The 19,001-nt window shown below is 39.2% G+C and overlaps 1 protein-coding gene across 6 annotated transcripts in view; it reads right to left on the bottom strand.

The window, feature by feature from the left end:
* LRRC4C (leucine rich repeat containing 4C) overlaps positions 1–19,001 on the bottom strand; it is a 610,411-nt gene that overhangs the window by 3,637 nt on the left and 587,773 nt on the right. The window lies entirely within an intron of this gene.

Raw genomic sequence — 19,001 nt, 5'->3', positions numbered from 1 at the left:
TAACGACTTTTTAAAAAATGCTGTACTATTTAAATAATTTTTTCATTTGGCAATAGTTTTAAAATATTTAACAAATGTTTTACATATTTTATCATTTTTTTTTATTATATATTTTTTTTTTATTGGGTTGAACTGAAAGCCCAAGCATCTAGTCTGTCACTGCCTACCGCAGTATCACAGAGGCAGATAAGTATCGTTCAGCTGCCTTGGCGAGATTTTAATCATAAACAATGGCGATAGGCGATTTTCAACGTGGAAAAATCAGTCCTGTCGCCATACTAATAAAATATACCCCATAGTCCTACTATTTATAAGAGATTCTTGTCTCCTATGAGAGATTCTCTGAAGCATTCCCTCTGCCCTGTCCACGGGATTCTAGAATCTCTTACCGCTGATTCATCTGCGCCTCATTCTAACCCACAGCCCTCGGGTTCATTTCCTCACTACCGCTCACTGCAAGGTCCCTTTGCTGTAGAGATTAATGAAATTTCCTATGAATCAGACATAAGTAAAATCTTATACCAGCTCAAAGCACATTTACAACCCAGAGCTCAGAAAATGCATAATGCATGCACGCAGTATAACAAAGTAGGAATCAGCAAAGGTTGTTCAACGTTAAGCAAAATGCTGTTTCATTTTTACAGGAAAATGCCTTATTACAAAAAGAAAATCTATTATTTAGATGATTATGACTGCACTCCATAACAGTGGCACCAAAGATGCCTATTCACATATTGATACCTTTCAGAATTAAATATGGTTCTGATTTACAGCTATATATATATATATATATATATATATATATGTATATATATATATATATATATATATATATATATATATATATATATATATATATATATAGAGACATATATATATATATATATATATATATATATATATATATATATTTGCGATTTATTAGAGTCAACTGTGCCCTTATATTAAGGTTAATAAATCACATTCCACCATGCTAATTTTATGAAGGGCGGGAAGGTGTTGGAGGGGTTACATCTAGAACTATTAAGCTGAAATTTGGCATGCAAATGGAGAAAGGCCTCCGCCAAATTTTGGAATAAAATAATGCAAAATTACAAATTTGGAATAGTCTAAAGTTGAAAATATTGTCATTTTTTTCCTCTTCTTGTTTTGCAAACAGTCACAATTTTTCTGTTAGTTTTAGATAGCGTACTTAGGGGAGTATTCAATTGTTCGGCTTGACGGCCAAAATACTCACACTCTAAAACTATTACTGTTAATACGGTAATTACTCGCTGAATTTCAGCTCAGGGAGCTGCGAGCTAAAATTCAGTGAGTAAATTACCGTATGTACGGTTTTTAATCGCACTTTTACCGTATTAACGGTAATAGTTTAAGAGCGCAAGTTTTTCGTCCGTCAAGCCGAACAATTGAATACCCCCCTTAGTGTACAGAGAGTTTTAAAACTAGGGGGTAAATGTATTAAGCGTTGGATTCTGCAAGTTGCAGATATTGAACTTGAAAGCCTGGAAAGCCATTGCCGTTTTAAATTTTCTCTGCAAAGTCGCCAAATAACGGCGACTTGCATAAAGGGCTGTTTAATACATTTAACCCTAGGAGTTTTTTATGTTACAAAGCTATTGTGACAGCGGAGTTCCTTTGAGAGGTGACATTTTGGAAAAATGTTTAGTTTTGTTTTACAAGTAGGTAAAATTTTAAAGATATCATAGCATTGCACATGTGAAATAGAGGTGTGTGCTGGGTGCACTCAGAGCGGCTTCACTTGGGAGTACAAATATGGCTGACTTTGCCATATAAAAAAGTTATTCTCTGAGAGGGAGTGTATTAAACATATTTGTCAGCCACAGGGGGACTAGTACATTAGATAATCCCTCACTAAGTATAGAAGGACCTAATATTCCGCCCAAATAAAGCAACAGTGTACTTCCCTTATGAACAAATAGCAGTTTTCTCTGTCTATGGAGGCTTCCAGAGAGATTGACTGAGTAAAGTAACAGCCATTGCAGGTGCAACTATTACTTAGCATGCTGTCTGCCTGGCAGGTCAGATAGCCTGAAATGGACCTAATAAAATAAGACCCTCCATCTCTCTCTATTCACTCCCGGGAACCCTTGATACTGCTTTTACTTGAGCCAAGACATTTTGGAAAATCTACTTTCCAATACAAACAATTTTATCTGAAGTTGAAAGGTGAAACACATAGGTAGGAAAGTGTCTCTGTCACTATATATATATATATATATATATATATATACTATATTATCTTGATTCATGTGACATTTCACTACAATTTCCATCATCTTGATCCCAGGACACTCTTATGGAGTCTCTATGAAATAGTGCAAATCAGACTGAGGGGTTAGAGTTAGATTGTTACCCAAGTCTGGTGCGATATAAATAAATGATGATGATGTTGTTGATGATTTACGTATGATGATACTTTCACATAAGCCCTTACTAAATTGGACACACAACTCAACATCTGTCCACTAAATTGCTGATACATGCTGTACATTAAAGGCCCGGAATTAACAATTGTAATGTACAAACGCTAGTTGAGAATCTCCATTCTGAGTAAAGCATTAATGTTTTAGTAAACAAACTCCGCTCTTAAAAGTCGGCGTTCTAATCGCTCATTAGACACTGCCCTAAGGTATAATACCTTCAATATGTAATCTGTTTTTTTAAGAAAAAAAAACACAGTCCTCTTTCTCTCCCTTATGTGTTTTTGTGTTCAGACTTATAGGACAATACTGTTGTTCTAAGCAATCTCTCCCATGGGTGCTGTTTAGTGCTTATCATTAAGGTTTATAATTAAAATTAAAGCCACACTCACACTTTTACATAAAGTATGGATTAAATACTAATTTTCTAAAATGACCTCCACACTCATCCAGCTGATGCAAAATACTGGCAATTCTTAAAGTGAAAACACGGTACAAGAATAGATTATTTTCACTGCACTTTCTATGTGCTCGAAGATAATTTACTCTTCACATATAATCAATTGTATCTATCCATTTGCATTTATTGATGAGTTGAAGCTTCCATAATTAATCTATCTGAGTTAAAAGAAAAGCATTATTTTTGTACTGTTTCGCAAATTGTAATATAATTTCCACAACGCTTAAAAAATACTATACTTCTAAAGTATTATTTTTTATTAATAATGTCTTCCATATATTGAAACAAAAGCCTGCCACCTAGTGGCGAAACTATCATAGGAAAAATACCAGAATGCAGAGGAAACCTAAGTTGCACACGAAGCGCCGCGTGTAGAGTCGGACTTAATTTTCTAATCAATAGCAGATGAAAATTGTATCCATTGCTAAAATACGCCCTTACACGCCCACTACTTCAACCAAAAGGGGCCACAAGCATCTGTAAGCACAAGATGTGACTCAGTCCCTGTAACTAGTCTTTTTTGGGCATGCACAGAATTATAACCTTACAACGCTATTTGCGTCAAACGCTACATGAGCCTTGATATCTTTATAGCAGGGGAATATCTTTCTCTTTCTCTGCTTAAAGACGTCTAGAAACCATATATTGCATTCAAAAAGTTGTTAATTTAGACAAACAAGTAGTTAAAAAAAAAAGCTCAGGTCAGCTTGAGCTCATCTGTGTTTGGCATTAATAATGGGACGAGACAAGGGTGCCCTCTCTCCCCTCTTATTTATGCACTATGTATTGAACCACTTGCTGCTCGGATCCGACTGAATCCAGATGTGAAGGGAATCCAGGTCAAAAGTAGACAATACAAGATTTCGTTATTTGCAGATGATGTTCTCCTCACTCTATCATCGCCTCAAACCTCCCTTCCTAAATTATTTGCGGAATTGCAAAATTTTGGTGTCCTCTCTGGTTATAAAACTCCAAATCAGAGGCACTTGCGTTACACCTTCCACCTCATACAAAGAAAGTACTGGAACTCAATTTTGAGTTTCAGTGGCGCCCTCGAGCAATTCGATACTTGGGAGTCTATATAACAATTTTTTACGAAACTTTATTTCAGGCTAATTACCCCCCTTTGTTGTCCACAATAAAACAAGACTTATTGACTTGGAGTTCTCTTTGCATCTTGTGGTTCGGGAGAATCAACACCATTAAAATGAATGTCTTAGCCAGACTATTATATTTATTCCAGACCCTTCCGGTCAGAGTCCCTGATTCTTTTTTAAGTTCTATTCAATCTATTTGTGGCAAGTTTGTGTGGCATGGCAAGAGACCCAGGCGTAGTAAACTTTGTTTAGCTAAATCTAAATATAATGGTGGCCTGGGCCTACCCTTATTTGATAAATATTACCAAGCCACACAATTGACTCATCTCATTTCTTGGCTTTCACCATTAGGACTCAAGAAATAGGTGGATATTGAAGAATAGTTGTCCCCAGATATAGGAGTGCGCTTCTTACCTTGGATCCCTGGGAGCGTCAGACCAGCCTCAGCCATTGTTACGCCCTCTATACGTTTTACATTGGAAGTATGGGACAAGTTGAACAAAAAATATGCACTGGCCCCCTACCCCTCGCCTCTCATCCAGCTGTGGAGACACCCTCGCTTCCCACAGGGCTGCATTAAGGCTTTTGCTTACCCTTGGGGGAAAGCAGGGTTAGATCGATTTTTTTCACCTGATGGGTGAGCATGCGCCACGTTCCTTCACAGACCTGAGTGAGAGACACGCTCTTCCAAGCAATTTGTATTTTCACTATATGCAAATTAAAAGCTTTATACAAGCCCAGACACAATCATCTAAGCTGCGGCTACCAACACCCGTTGAGAGGCATTGTATTTACAGCCCGGGTCACCGAGGCTATATTTCGATTCTGTATAGCTCTCTCGTGTCCTCCTCATCTCCTTCTATGGAACCGTTTGAGCAGGCATGGGAACAAGATCTTGGGATAACCCTGGACGAGGAGGGATGGTCGCTTATTCGTGAGAGGGTTTCGAGGTCGTCCATTAATACAGCCATCCGCGAAAATTCATATAAGATCTATACCAGATGGTACATGGTGCCTGAGAGACTTCATTCTATCTTTCCCCATACCTCAGATCTTTGTTGGTGCAACTGTGGGGCGGTGGGCTCTTTCCTTCTTATTTGGTGGGATTGCCCTCTGGTGGCTAAATTCTGGGACGAGGTAATATCACTGGTTCGACAGGTCACCTCTATTAACGTGCCTAAGAATCCACTCTTGGTGCTTCTATATAAACCTATCAAAGGCATCACAAAGGCTTCGGATAAGCTTATCCGGTATATTTACAATGCAGCTAAGTTACAAATAGCTAGTGAATGGAAGAAGGTCTCACAACCCTCTAGAGAGGGTGTTATGAAAAGAACTTGACACACGGCATCCATGGAATATGTGACTAGTCTCCTCCATGACACGGTTCCCACGTTCCACAAAGTGTGGGACGCTTGGTATAGCTTTAACAACAGCTCTATGCCAGGCCTCTTGTAAGCCTTAGTTGCTCTTCCCTCCTAATCCCTGTGTGTATATCTCTTCTATTCTTTAAATGTTCTCTCTGTTCGCTTCTCCCCCCCCCTCTTTTTTACTATCATACAGATATGTTGAGATCTCAACTGAGGACATACACCCAACTTGGATTGCTCAGGTAGATCCCTACTTTAATCACTGATATTATTGGTGTGTATTTACAATGTTAAATTATTGAATTGTTTATCACATTTTTATGTGTAATTCATACTTGCCAACTCTCCCGGAATGTCCGGGAGACTCCCGCATTTTGCGAGAGTCTCCCGGGCTCCCGGGAGAGTGTGGCAATCTCCCTGATCGTCAAAATTCGGTTTAACGCCGCGATTCACCCGGAAAACACCTGTAAAATGACGCGATTTGTGTCATCACATCAAGAGGCAGGGTCAAAATGACGCAATTTCGGCGCCCCGCCCCCTGCACGTCCACGTCCCAGCCGGCATCTCCCGGAAGAAAGAAAACAAATGTTGGCAAGTATGGTGTAATTGCTGTTCTTTAAATTCGCTGCACAACTCACAGAGGGATCTCTGAGAAGATGCTTTGTGTGATGATTGTAGATTTTGAGCGTGGTTTGCTTTAGGTGTGATGCTTGTTTCATAGAGACAAGTAAAATTATACATAAGGATCATGATGTGCTTAGGTGGAGCAAGCAATCGGACATGTCAAACGTTCCATGAGGGAGAAATGTGCTAGAAGGGAGTACAAAATAACGGTCACAGCTTAATTGGGTTTTGGTGTGTGGCTTATACATAGGAGGTGCGGCCAGTGTACAAAGCAAAGCTCATTCCCTGGTGGTCAGTGTACAATACAGACTTCACTGTCTGGTGGTCAGTGTGCAATACAGACTTCACTGTCTGGTAGGTCAGTGTACAATATAGACTTCATTGTCTGGTGGTCAGTGTGCAATACAGACTTCACTGTCTGCTGGTCAGTGTACAATACAGACTTCACTGTCTGCTGGTCAGTGTACAATACAGACTTCACTGTCTGCTGGTCAGTGTACAATACAGACTTCACTGTCTGCTGGTCAGTGTACAATACAGACTTCACTGTCTGCTGGTCAGTGTACAATACAGACTTCACTGTCTGCTGGTCAGTGTACAATACAGACTTCACTGTCTGCTGGTCAGTGTACAATACAGACTTCACTGTCTGCTGGTCAGTGTACAATACAGACTTCACTGTCTGCTGGTCAGTGTACAATACAGACTTCACTGTCTGCTGGTCAGTGTACAATACAGACTTCACTGTCTGTCTTATACACAAGTAAAAAAACTCAACACTGGCTTGACAAATCTGGAATACCTATAATTGTTCACTATCTACACTCATTTTTAAAATACTTTCCATAATATACTTATTATAGCAAAGTCTAATTTTGTGTAAGCAGTTCTGGCGCTTAAACCAGCGTGTAATTGTGACTATGTTGTGATCTGTGAAGCACAAGTCATAGATCTGCCCAATGCCAAGACCCCATCTTGGTGCAAAAATGTATGCTTGCCGGTGTGAAAAGAGGTAAGGCGTGTGTAAAATCTGTCACAAGGACTTGTGAACATTTCTAAATGACCCTCACTCTATATTATACTTTGTAACATGCAAAAGAATGGAGTCGACCTGCAATCTTCACTCCTATAAATTTCAATGTGTCTCCCCTAATGCCTTCCCCAGTTCAAATCAAAAATAGGCAGCTTGTAAACGGTATCCTTGAAAAATCCTATTTTCTGTGTTACCTTTAGAGGTTTCCATGGTTACCGGAGACAGGAAGTTTAAGCATCTCTGGCTGGAAGTCAGGCTATAATACAGCAGTTACTTTTCCGTTCTTTGTTGCAGGATGAAGCAATCTATTCATTCCAAAAGCAATCACTGCTAAAATGTTCCTCGAATCATTATGCTATAATTCTAATAGAGTTGAAGGGAATTATTTGGGGATAGCTCTAGAGTTCAAAGTTTTTTTTTCTTGACAAAAGTGGATGCAGTTTACGCATACGTTTGAATGTCAGCTTGTCGTGTTTAAAATGCGATCTAATTCTGCCTTGTAGATCCATTAAATAGCACGGTGTATGTATTGAAAGTGCTAAACTGGCAGTATTTATACATTCAGGTAGCACAGTCTCACAGTGATTGGGTTTGATTCCAGCCAAGACTTTGTGTGGGTCTCCTCCGGGGTTTCTGCTATAGTCCAAACGCACACTGGTAGGTTAATTGGCTTCTAAGAAATTGGAGGTTAATTTGCGTGTGTATGGTTGCAAAGATGATTACTTCTATTCACTCCTAGCTGAATATGTTAAATGTATTTATCAAACTTTAATTTAGAATAATTTATTAACACTAATGCACCCCCGTTTAAAATATATGGTTCTTATAAAAAAATATTTGGGATAGAGTCAGGACCACCATCTGTGCTAAGCCATTCTATTCTGTGTGTTCATAGCCATTTTCATGCATACTTGCCGCTACATAGAGTTTTTTTGGACACTACTTGCTCTATTTCAGTACATTCAGAGCATATCACCACATATGTACAACGCCATTAATCATTATGGGAGCGCATACATACCTACTAGGTGTTCACAAATACTTTTACACCTGCATTGAGCTGTTTTTTTTCACATTGATGTCAATGGCCCATTCATTTAATTGAAGTTGTGCACTACACGTAAAAACCCCATTGAAAATGAATAGGCCATTGAAAAGAAACAGCCATTGAGATGAATGAAGCTTCTCTGCGGTTTTTATTTTTATTCCCTACACCAACAGAAATTCTGTTAGTCTGTGTTTTTGTGTGATGAAAGCAGGGAGTGCCCGTCAGTCACTCACACATTGGGGCTCGGGGGGAAACCCCTTGTAAATGGCTGAATTCAATTAACTCGGGATTCTTTTGGGACTCCCGGGTTAATTCGATTCACAACTGAAGGTCTCCTAACAGAGCTTGGACCACAAATTAAGAAGAACTCCCATTTGATTTTTTTTATCTTTCGTTAAATAAAAGTTAATGTAACAATTATGTGTGTGTTTTATTTACTTTTTTGCTTTTTTACTTTTTTACTGGGAACTTTGAGGTTTCTAGCTGACAGATCCCAAGCTCATTGTCGCCATGTTCAAGTGGGAACTAGCAGAGGCTGTTTAGCGCTGGGGCTGGTTGGGGAATTTGGGGGTTGGGGATACAAGGTTCATATATATTTATTTATTTATTATTTCAATAGTCCAATAACTTCTGCCCTTGACCCAATCCACTCCCCAACTTCATTTAAACTACTCCTCTCGCCCATACCAGTTCTCCAGTACCCTTATCTGACTGCCTTCTTCTACAACAACACTTTGACTTTACACAAAGCAGCTGCAGACACCACATACAGTCTCCTTAGATCCACAACATACAGATCTGCAAAAGTTTTTCCGCACCGTTGAGTGCAACTGGAAGTAATCTCGCTCCAACATTGACTTTCTCCGCTACAAATGAATCCCTTTATCTTACTTCGCGGCCCTCTCACTGGCCGAGCAATGTAACATTGCCCATGATGCTCAACCATAATTCGGTTAATATTTATAGTACATATCATCATATTAAGTCGTAGACATGGAAAGGACAGAGGTTCACGGCAGACGGAATGGACTGCGTCATGTTACGTCAAGTGCTAGAGTAGCAACACGTTGTTGTTTATTTGTGTTTTTTAAATGTGCAATTTAATTTCTCAATTTATTGGCACATAGCTGTAAACATTTTTAAAGTATTACAACAGCCTACCTATAGGTACTTTAAACATACAATAAGCCTCTATGTGTCAGACAGAATTCAAAATGATTCTACCATCTGTGCAAAATAATAAACAGATTTTGCAGAGATGCAGTAGTTTTTTGTTTGTTTGGGTTTTTTTTTTCGGAGGGGGGGGTATAGCCTAATTGCATGGATGAGGGGCAGGACCTCTGCTTCTCTAAAAGTTGAAGAATTTAACTTTCTATGTTTCATTTAAATGGATGTTTTCTTTTCGGGATTCACCTAACTGATACGGAGAAGATGTAGTAGCAGAGATATAGATGATATGGTAGAAAGAAAAAAGAGGTTCAGTGTAGTGCAAAGATCAAAACAAAAAGATCCCTATGTACTATAATAGTCATTTGTGGTTAGCTTTAACACCTATATTTTACTTCACAGTCTGTTGTTATGGGGACGTGCCAAATTTAGACCTTGCATTTTCAACGCCCACATCCTTTACTGTACTGTCTACAAATTGCTTGCAGAAACATAACACAAAATATTAGCCTGTAATATATATATATATATATATATATATATATATATATATGTTTTATGGCGAGACATGCAGTAATTTGCATACCCTTACATAGAAGTACTGGTCCGTGTCTGGACTTCGTATATAAATACTCTTTATAACATCGTTGCAGCCGCCTACACAAAGTGTATTTATACAGCAAATATAGTTTTGTTTTGTTTTAGCAGCAAATATGTTTTATCGACTGCAGTGTGCATATGGTTACCTGCAGTAAGCACAGCATATGGGTAATGATTGGTGTGTTGTGATTGGTGGGTAGTGATTAGTGGGAAGTGATTGGTGGGTAGTGATTGGTGGGAAGTGATTGGTGGGTAGTGATTGGTGTGTAGTGATTGGTGGGTAGTGTTTGGTGGGTAGTGATTGGTGGGTAGTGATTGGTGGGAAGTGATTGGTGGGAAGTGATTGGTGTGTAGTGATTGGTGGGTAGTGATTCATGTTTGGTATTGTTATCCTATTCTGTCTTTCCTATTGGTGGGATGTGAATGCTGAAAAGTGATTGGTGGGCAGCGATTGTTAGGTAATGATTGGTGGGTAGTGATTGCTGGGAAGTGATTGCTGGGTAGTGATTGGTGGGAAATGATTTGTGGGTAGTGATTGGTGTGTAGTGATTGGTGGGTAGTGATTCATGTGTAGTATTGTTACCCTATTCTGTTTTGTGCCCTTTACAGTTTCAATAATCTTGTTCTTCCATTGCTCTTTTAATAATAAATGGTCCCTTTGCCACTGTCCTTGTTTTTGCACTAGTAAATGCATCCACTTTTGTCTGGGTGAACACTCTCTGTCTGTCTGTCTGTCTGCATTTATGTTGGGGAATTTAGACTGTAAGCTCCAATAGGGCAGGGACTGATGTGCGTGAATTCTCTGTACAGCGCTGCAGAATTAGTGGCGCTATATAAATAGATGATGATGACAGCTCACAGTAGACCTCTGTTGTAGAGCGTGCATTCATCTTACCAGAGAAAATAAGCATGATTCAGTGCTAGACGGGTCTTTACTGCAGGTACCCCCCCCCCCCCCAACAGGTCTACATATTTTGAAGATTAATTTAAGAAGTAGTACATATAGTGCCTGATTCATCAAAGAACATAAGTGAATGCAAATTATTTATGTGTTAAAAAACAATGTTTTTTAACATGAAATGCATATATCAGGATATTCTTAATGCTTTCTGTACATAAAATGATTTTTTTACGGTATTACAGTTCCTCCTAATTGCAAACACATATTGTAGCATGCATCTGCGTCCGTCATCACTATCAATCGGCACTTACACCCAACCTGTAGCTGGTGCCAATGATAAGGCTTAGAATCACTTACCTCTGAGTTGCCCAGAGCTTGAACTGGACCAACCTGTGTGCACCCAACCTTGGCACGCCCTTACTGTGCATTGCCTATATGCACACGTCCCTTCCCTTGCCCGTTCTGCCGTTAAAAACGTAGGTTATCGGAAGTCTCATTTGCATTCAAACTTGAATTGCATCCACCTGCGCTCACTGGCGTTTAGTGTGCAGAGCAATTTCAGCGAGCAACGAGACTTAAGTTTTTTAATGAATCAGGCCCATAATGTCTAATATACCTGACTGTAAGCTCTCACACAGAAGGAAGCCTCTGCTGCTTGTACTGGCCTCTATTCATATGGAAGCATTGAATATTGCTGTTTCCTAGTTACATAGTGGTGTAGAAAGCATTTGTACTGTTAACTAATAATATATAACATATGTTGCATTGATAATATTGATATAAGATAACACATATATCCATTTATATAAAGTTACTGGGTGTTATCTGGCCTCAATTTACATTTGTTGTCCCCCAAGGCTGCATCTTTGTGCAGTCTCATAATTCATCCTGCTTCGCAGTCAGTGGCTCTCTCCATGGTCCTTATCTCTACAGATCCCATCTGTGCAAAGTAAAACATGCAAATCATTCAGCCCTGATTCTGCCCATGATTCAATGTTTATGACATGTAAATATACTGCTAACATTATTAAAAATAATAGGTGTAGAATGGGAGCAAGCGTCGTCCTTTGATCATAGTCCTTTTTCCCCAATTCCATCTTGTCTGATACATGGAAATCTGGGGGCTTAATGCAGAGTTGCCTAATCTCCTAGAATGCGCAAGAGACTTCTGAAATTCTGGGAGTCCTTTCCGGAGAGCAGGGTAACCTTCCGGGTTCCTGCTCAGTTCATTAAGTTAACTGGTGGGGGCGGGTCTTAGCGACGTGACTCACGCATCATCGTGGCCATGTGACGTGTTCCACTTGGCCCCGCCCCAAAAAAATCACCAGTGAGATCTACACTCCCTTAAGGGAGATCTCAAAAGTTGGCTTAACGTTTCAAGATACGTTTTTTTTCTGTAAATTGGAGCAGGTGTCTAAAATCCACTTAATTATATTTAAATATTACCCCTGTTTTTTCACACACTGTCCTTTAGCAGTGCTCTTCACAGTGACTGCAGGAGGAGGCATTTACTGAACATGTCTGTTTGTTTATCATCACCCTTCTTATTATCTTGTGTAGCTGTGCTCCTCCCAGTGTCGGTAGCCGGAGGTACTTGGTAATCAGGCTTGTGTGTTCGATATTCCGCTCCTTACTATCTTTATAGCTGTGTGTTTCAGTGCTCCTCGCAGTGTCTGGAGGAGGAGGCATTCAGTGATTGAAACTTTGTTTATTACATTAACACGAAAGCCGCAGAAACGGTTTATGCTTTTCTTTTTTTTTTGGAGTGATACTGACAGCGTTTAAAGTAGTCAGTCTTGACGGATCTTGGCATACGTGTCCTGGCCGGTTCTCCAGATGTGGGTTTTCCAGATCCACCGGAGAAATTATTCCACCGAAGAAAGCCGGCGAATCTCTTTGCCAATGGCTGCAGCCGCCAGTGAAGGCACGGTGGTAGTCTTCTCCGGCGAAATCACTTACCCTTTAAATTTATTTGTAACTCTTTATTTTTACAGCCATACACACTTGCGTAGACATAGAAATAACATACACATACTAAAATATTTTTTGATCTTAGTAAACAAACCTTGAAAACCTCTTCAGCTTGTGGATGAATTATTGATAAAACAGCGCTTGTGTTGGTGAAATGGAGCTGAGGAGATGGGGTCAGCGAGTGGGATAACGTTTACAGGCTTGACAAAGTACGACACACAAACAAGGCAGAAAGCCTTGAGCTGAAACCAAGATTCATATTGTGCCAGATAATGTGAACTGAGGGAAGAGACCCCGAATTCCAGACAACGCAGACTGCATCTCTCTGTGCAGAGTAACTTTGTGCAGAGTAACTTCAACGTCATTTATTTTTGTTAATAGCAAGATGGTTACTTACTGAAGCCTGTGTTCTGTGTTCTGAGGATCTCGGGTCAATCCAGAGGATTCACTGCAGAATTTTATAGATGTTCTGATAAGTTTTGGCCCAGATTTATGAGCAGTAATGTAAAGTCTTTGATAAAAAAATTTTAAGATGATAGAAAACAGAGTCAAACTCTCTGAAATTATTCTATTCCAGCTAGAATAGAAATCTGTCTCCTGTTCCTTTATGCAGTGTGACTGATTTGATCATTGATGGAACTTTGTAACAATTTATATATTTAATTGGTGTAATTTTCGACATCCAGGGATAGTATACTGCTTACTTGTTCGTGTATAAATGATTATTGGCGCAGCCTAAACAAATACGACATCACAATTGGATGGATTTAATTTTATTGAATTTTATTTAATATTCAGAACCATCTTTGCCACATGACTAGGGAAACAGGGGCCCCCTTTCCCGTGGTATCCACTGAGGGAAAGGATGGAACACAGAGTAAGGATGGAAAGGAGCGGTTCACATGCAGCATAATTCTACAAATATTTGAAACATAAGAGCATAATTCATTACACACCCATGTCCAGGAGACTTATGAATTAGCTCTTTGGACTTCCAAGGCAACAGCCAATACTCCCACTTACTTAGGTGCCATGTGGATAAACACAGAGGGCCTGATTTAGAGTTGGGCTTTTTGGCACTGCAGACTGGAAGGTTACACATTCACTACACTACACTACTTGAAAGTGTAACACTCCCGCTGGACAAGCAGCATACCCTGCTTGACTTAGACTTTGCTGCATACCCCGATATGTGTCTTTGGCTTGTAACTAAGGATAGAGGTAAAGCAGGAGTCAGAATGAGCATGGGGTCACCCTGTAAAAGTGTTATCCAGCACAAGACTTTGTCATGGCATACTGGTCATACTATAACAGTGCGGCCCTCTTGTCATAATGTAAACAGCTTCAGCATGGCCAGCATGGTGATGGAGTCCCTTGGAGAAATCTGGCCCAAAAAATAAGCATGAAGCCAACCAGGCTTATGTGCAAAACAAGATTAAATATTATTGTGAAACTACAAGTTCCAGCAAGCTCTGGCAGCCATTGAACACGTTTTCAGGGGGGACCCCATGTTAGTTGTTTCCCTGCTTTATTGGTATGTATGAAAAATAAACAAATATGAGAAAAAAGTATATTACAAACATTGATTAGTAGATTAGTAAACTATAGTCCATAAAATGTGATTTCTGATTGCATTGGCGACCTCACTCGCTTACATAGTCAAATTATGTTCATTATCTTTAACTCCTATCTATAGCTTGGGCTGAGTTAATCAACTGGAGTTAAAGGGACTTTTAACATCGAATAACTAGTTCAGACGAAAACAATGTCACAATATTTTTCCTATATATATATATATATATATATATATATATATATAGATATATATATATATATATAGATATATATATATATATATATATATATACATATATATATATGTGTGTAGACATTTATATGAGTAAATAATGTACAGATAGCAACTATGCTTGACCTGTAGTTGTCTTGGGTTAAATTGCTGTGAATACACCACCGCTATTAATATTATTGTTTATATAGCACCGATCATATTACAAAGCACTATACAGAGAATATGTAATCATCCACATCACCCTGTCCCTTTGGTCCTTACAGTCTAAATTCCCTACCACCCACCCACATACACACCCTAGGATCCATTTTTGTTAAAAGCCAATTAACCTACTAGTATGTGTTTGGAGTGTGGAAGTAAATCAAAGAATCATAAGGAGCCCCACGCAAACACAGGGAGAACATACAAACTCCATTGGTCTGGTTGGAATTGAACCCATGATCCCAGTGCTGTGAGGCAGCAGTGCAAGCCACTGTGCTACACACTAGCTATTCACTATGGCTGAAAAAGTCCCCTCCACATATCTGCTGTAACAGACAGTCATTAGACCTTCTTTCTATACAATAAAAATACAGTTAGCCCCTAGAGGGAATAAGATGTGATGTAATAAGGATTCTTACTTAACGCTGAGCAGTCTCTCAGCAGACTTTATCTTCCTTGACCATCTTGAAACGTTTACAGATGGAGAAGAATTTATGGCAGTAAAAATCTCGCTATGGCACAAACATTTTTCCCTAATTAACTTTAATATTCCACGATATTCATAACTAAACTATTCAGGGGACTGTCACAAGCATTGATCCTCCACTTAATCCTAAACCATGGTAGAATTTTCTATCACCAGTGCAGCTATGATAAGCTATGCTCTACCGTTGAGTTGAAGGGATATAAATTACTCACACCAGTACTGTAGTCAACCACCCTAATCTATCATATGGATGCTATTCCATTAACATGGATATCTTGTAATATTTGGTTTCATTAAAAAAAAAAAATTCATTTCAGAGACAGAATACCCCATATACATTAATTACAGATTGATAAAACAGTTTCTCTTGCGGCAGGTAATTGTGTTCTGCATGATAACACTATACATTACAGGGAAACATCAGGTTTCCCCATAAGCAGAAGGTGGGAGTTGTTCTCCACCGTCGGTGAATAATTATAAAATGTCTTTTGTTCTATTGGTAGACGATAAAACTATAGAGGAACCGGATGCATGTACATCAAAGCAGATCATTTTATTTTGTCTACCATTGGTTCACCGGATTAATGAACCTCGCTTGCAAGTCTTGCTGAACACCAATAATTAGTTTAACCATTGCAGAAACCTGGGATCCCATCTCCGTATAATTGCTAGCACCTTACAAAGACACCAGACTGGCTTATAGGAGACAAGACAGGAGATGAGACCACTTAAAAAAAAAACCAGGTGCCAAAGCACCAAATTTTGTCACTAAATAAATATCCATATCTTAGAAATATACCTAACAACATCTAATTTAATGGTGACACCTGAAACGAAAATCAGATAGGTCGTCGCCCAATTACCATATTTAATGGATATATCTTAGAGAGATATTTAAGAGAATTGCACAAAGACAGAGGTGGTGTTTCCACAGCAACTATTATTGAGCTGCCGTTGTTTTAATGCAGTGTAGACAAGAAAAGCAAACAGCCGATTGGTTGCTATGGGTAGCAGCACTTTTTTAATTTTCACAAGGTTTCATAAATGACCCCGATATGTTCTATTTTATTTAATTAACTTAGCAGCACAAGAGTCAAGAGCATTTTGCGTGGGGAACGCTGGTAAAATAATTGCAACAATTCTACTATATGTATCACTTGTGTCATGTTGATAACTTAAATGAACTAATACATACGTTAAAGTATATATTACATTTTAATCTGTGCGTTTACAAATGGTTCTTTAGAAAGATTTCATGTGGAAACCTAGTTTATTCTATAGATTTCACAGTAAAGATCATTTTGAAGTGTCCTTTTCTTCTCTTCCATTTTCACCATGCATGACTTACAGGAAACAATGCCTGTAGCTATGTGCAAATGTAAAAGAAAATCATTATAGATTCTTATTTCTATGGGGGAAAGTCCCACGATGTCATGAAAGACTTCAAGTATGGTTTTCTCATTCAGCCATGGATTATACAGGTAGTTGTCCTATCACGACTGTAATCTACATCTGCCACCTTCACAGTTATACATCACAGCGGCAATTGTACAAGCGTCATTGTAGCACTAACTGATCAAGACAGGCCAGCAGGTTTGGAGGGCAATCAGGAAAAACCATATTAGGGAGAGGGGAGACGTCAGAAGGAGGGACGGGATTAGGTAATTCATAGGTTAGATAATTTATATACTTGTGCACATTTATCACATTACAGGTAAAAATAGAAATAGGACTCACTCGCAAAGATGTCAGAAGTTACAGCTTACCAATATAATATGGGTATACGGGGTATGTCATACCACCACTTCTCCTACTTTTTTCATTGTATCTAGAGATGATCAGGCTCGGTTCCTCGAGAACCGAACACACCCGAATTTAGGGGATCCGAGGACCGAGCCAAACCGGCTCGGTACTTTCGCGCGCCCTCGGAATCGACAACGAGGCAAAATGTCATTGTTACGTCGTTGGATCTCGGATCTTGGGATTATAGGATTCCTTTTTAAGATCCAACATAACAGTGGGTGGGAGGATGGGCGGTCCCAAGGACAATTCCATCTTGCACCATTTTGCTTTTCTGCCACTGGTGTGTGCCAATGTGTCCTAGATGTGCCAGGAACTGCCGTGGGTTTGTGTCATCGCTCTGTCGCTTACCATCCAGCCAGGTCGCTGCAGTATTTGTCTGAAAGTGTATGAAAATAATATTGTGATCTGTGAGGTGGTCAAAATTGACTGCAAATGACTTGAAATTAGTGTTATTGAGGTTAATAATAAAGTAGGAACAAAAAAAGAGCAAAATTAGGTGATTTTAGCATATTTTAGGATTTTGCCTAGAAAATCCAAAACTAAAACACACAAGGGCGGTTTTGCAAAAACCAAAACACGATGGTAGTCCATATCCAAAACTAAAACCAAAACCAGTTCACGGGGGTCAGTGAGCATCTCTAATTGTAACACTATCACATTCCATTCACTTACATTCATAATTACATTTTCTATACCGCCACTTCTAAATTTCCACTTCGACCACTGTTTGTGCATTTAACTCCCAGAATAAAATTGGAATATCATTTCAAGTTCTGTCATAACATGAAAAAAACTGTTACAGATGCATTTGTGAATATTGCAAAGTGCTTTTTAATTTTACATGCATGGGTTTAGCGGAGGGCGGGGCCTAATGCCGCGATTCCCAGAGAATCGCGGGAGACTGCCATATACTTCCGGGAGTCCGGGAGACCCACCCGGAATCCGGGAGTCTCCCTGACATTCCGGGAGAGTTGGTAAGTATGCTCAAATCGATCACGCAATGACGCTTCTCTTCCATGACTAAATGGATGTAAGGAAACACTATTAATGGAATGTTTTTCATTGAGGTATAAAATGCATTTTCTGTCTACTGTTTTCCTCCCTCTTGCTACAGACGTATTGCCCTGCATACCGCAGGAATAGAGTATCTGGAAATAATATGATAATAATTATTGCAATCATGACATAAACTAAGTAAGCCCGTAATACTAACAGAGAGAACCAGAGAAGATTTAAGATCCCCGCTATGAAGCGACTCATTTCAATAACAATCCCCTTCCTTTCATTTCCTTAGGTAATTCACATGATGTGGGTCATTAGTGAGTTTCAATGTAACCTTTCATTTTAATCTATGTAAGTGTGTTTACTGGTGGAGACAAGGGACTGTCGTTCCACATACCATGATACTGGTACATGTATTGTGATACGCAGCATTAGTGTAAACAGTCTGAGCTTTGACTGATTAAATGATTGCAATTTGGTACCTGCTGGTCCCAGCTGCATTTGATGCTTTGTATGTACAGTACTTAATTCCATTATTTAGTATGGCGTATTTACATTTCTTTAAGACCTTGGTCTTGTGACTTATATAAATAGCTTGAATAAAGCTCACCAGGTAATCCATTGATCAACACCTTCCCACATTGCAATCATGCTCATGGGCTAATGATTTATAGGGCTTTATTACCCCACAAATTTAACTAATAAACAAGTGATTAAGGGGTGCCAGTTAGCTGCTCGCCATGGAGGCGGCCATTTTGTAAGCTAAACCATTATTCACGAGGATACAGCTCACTAAGAATTATCAACATCTCTGAGGTGATTGATACTTAGATTTAGCAAACCGTCCAAAAAGGAAAAGTGGAGCTGTTGCCCATAGCAACCAATCAGATTCTAGCTATCATTTTTTACAATGCACTAGATAAATGGTAGCTAGAATCTGATTGGTTGCTATGATCGACACCTCCACTCCAAGGTTTGAATCA

This window comes from Mixophyes fleayi, chromosome 10, assembly GCF_038048845.1.
Source record: "Mixophyes fleayi isolate aMixFle1 chromosome 10, aMixFle1.hap1, whole genome shotgun sequence".
In the NCBI taxonomy this organism is placed as follows: domain Eukaryota; kingdom Metazoa; phylum Chordata; class Amphibia; order Anura; family Limnodynastidae; genus Mixophyes; species Mixophyes fleayi.
This window is presented reverse-complemented; position numbering and strand designations above follow the sequence as displayed.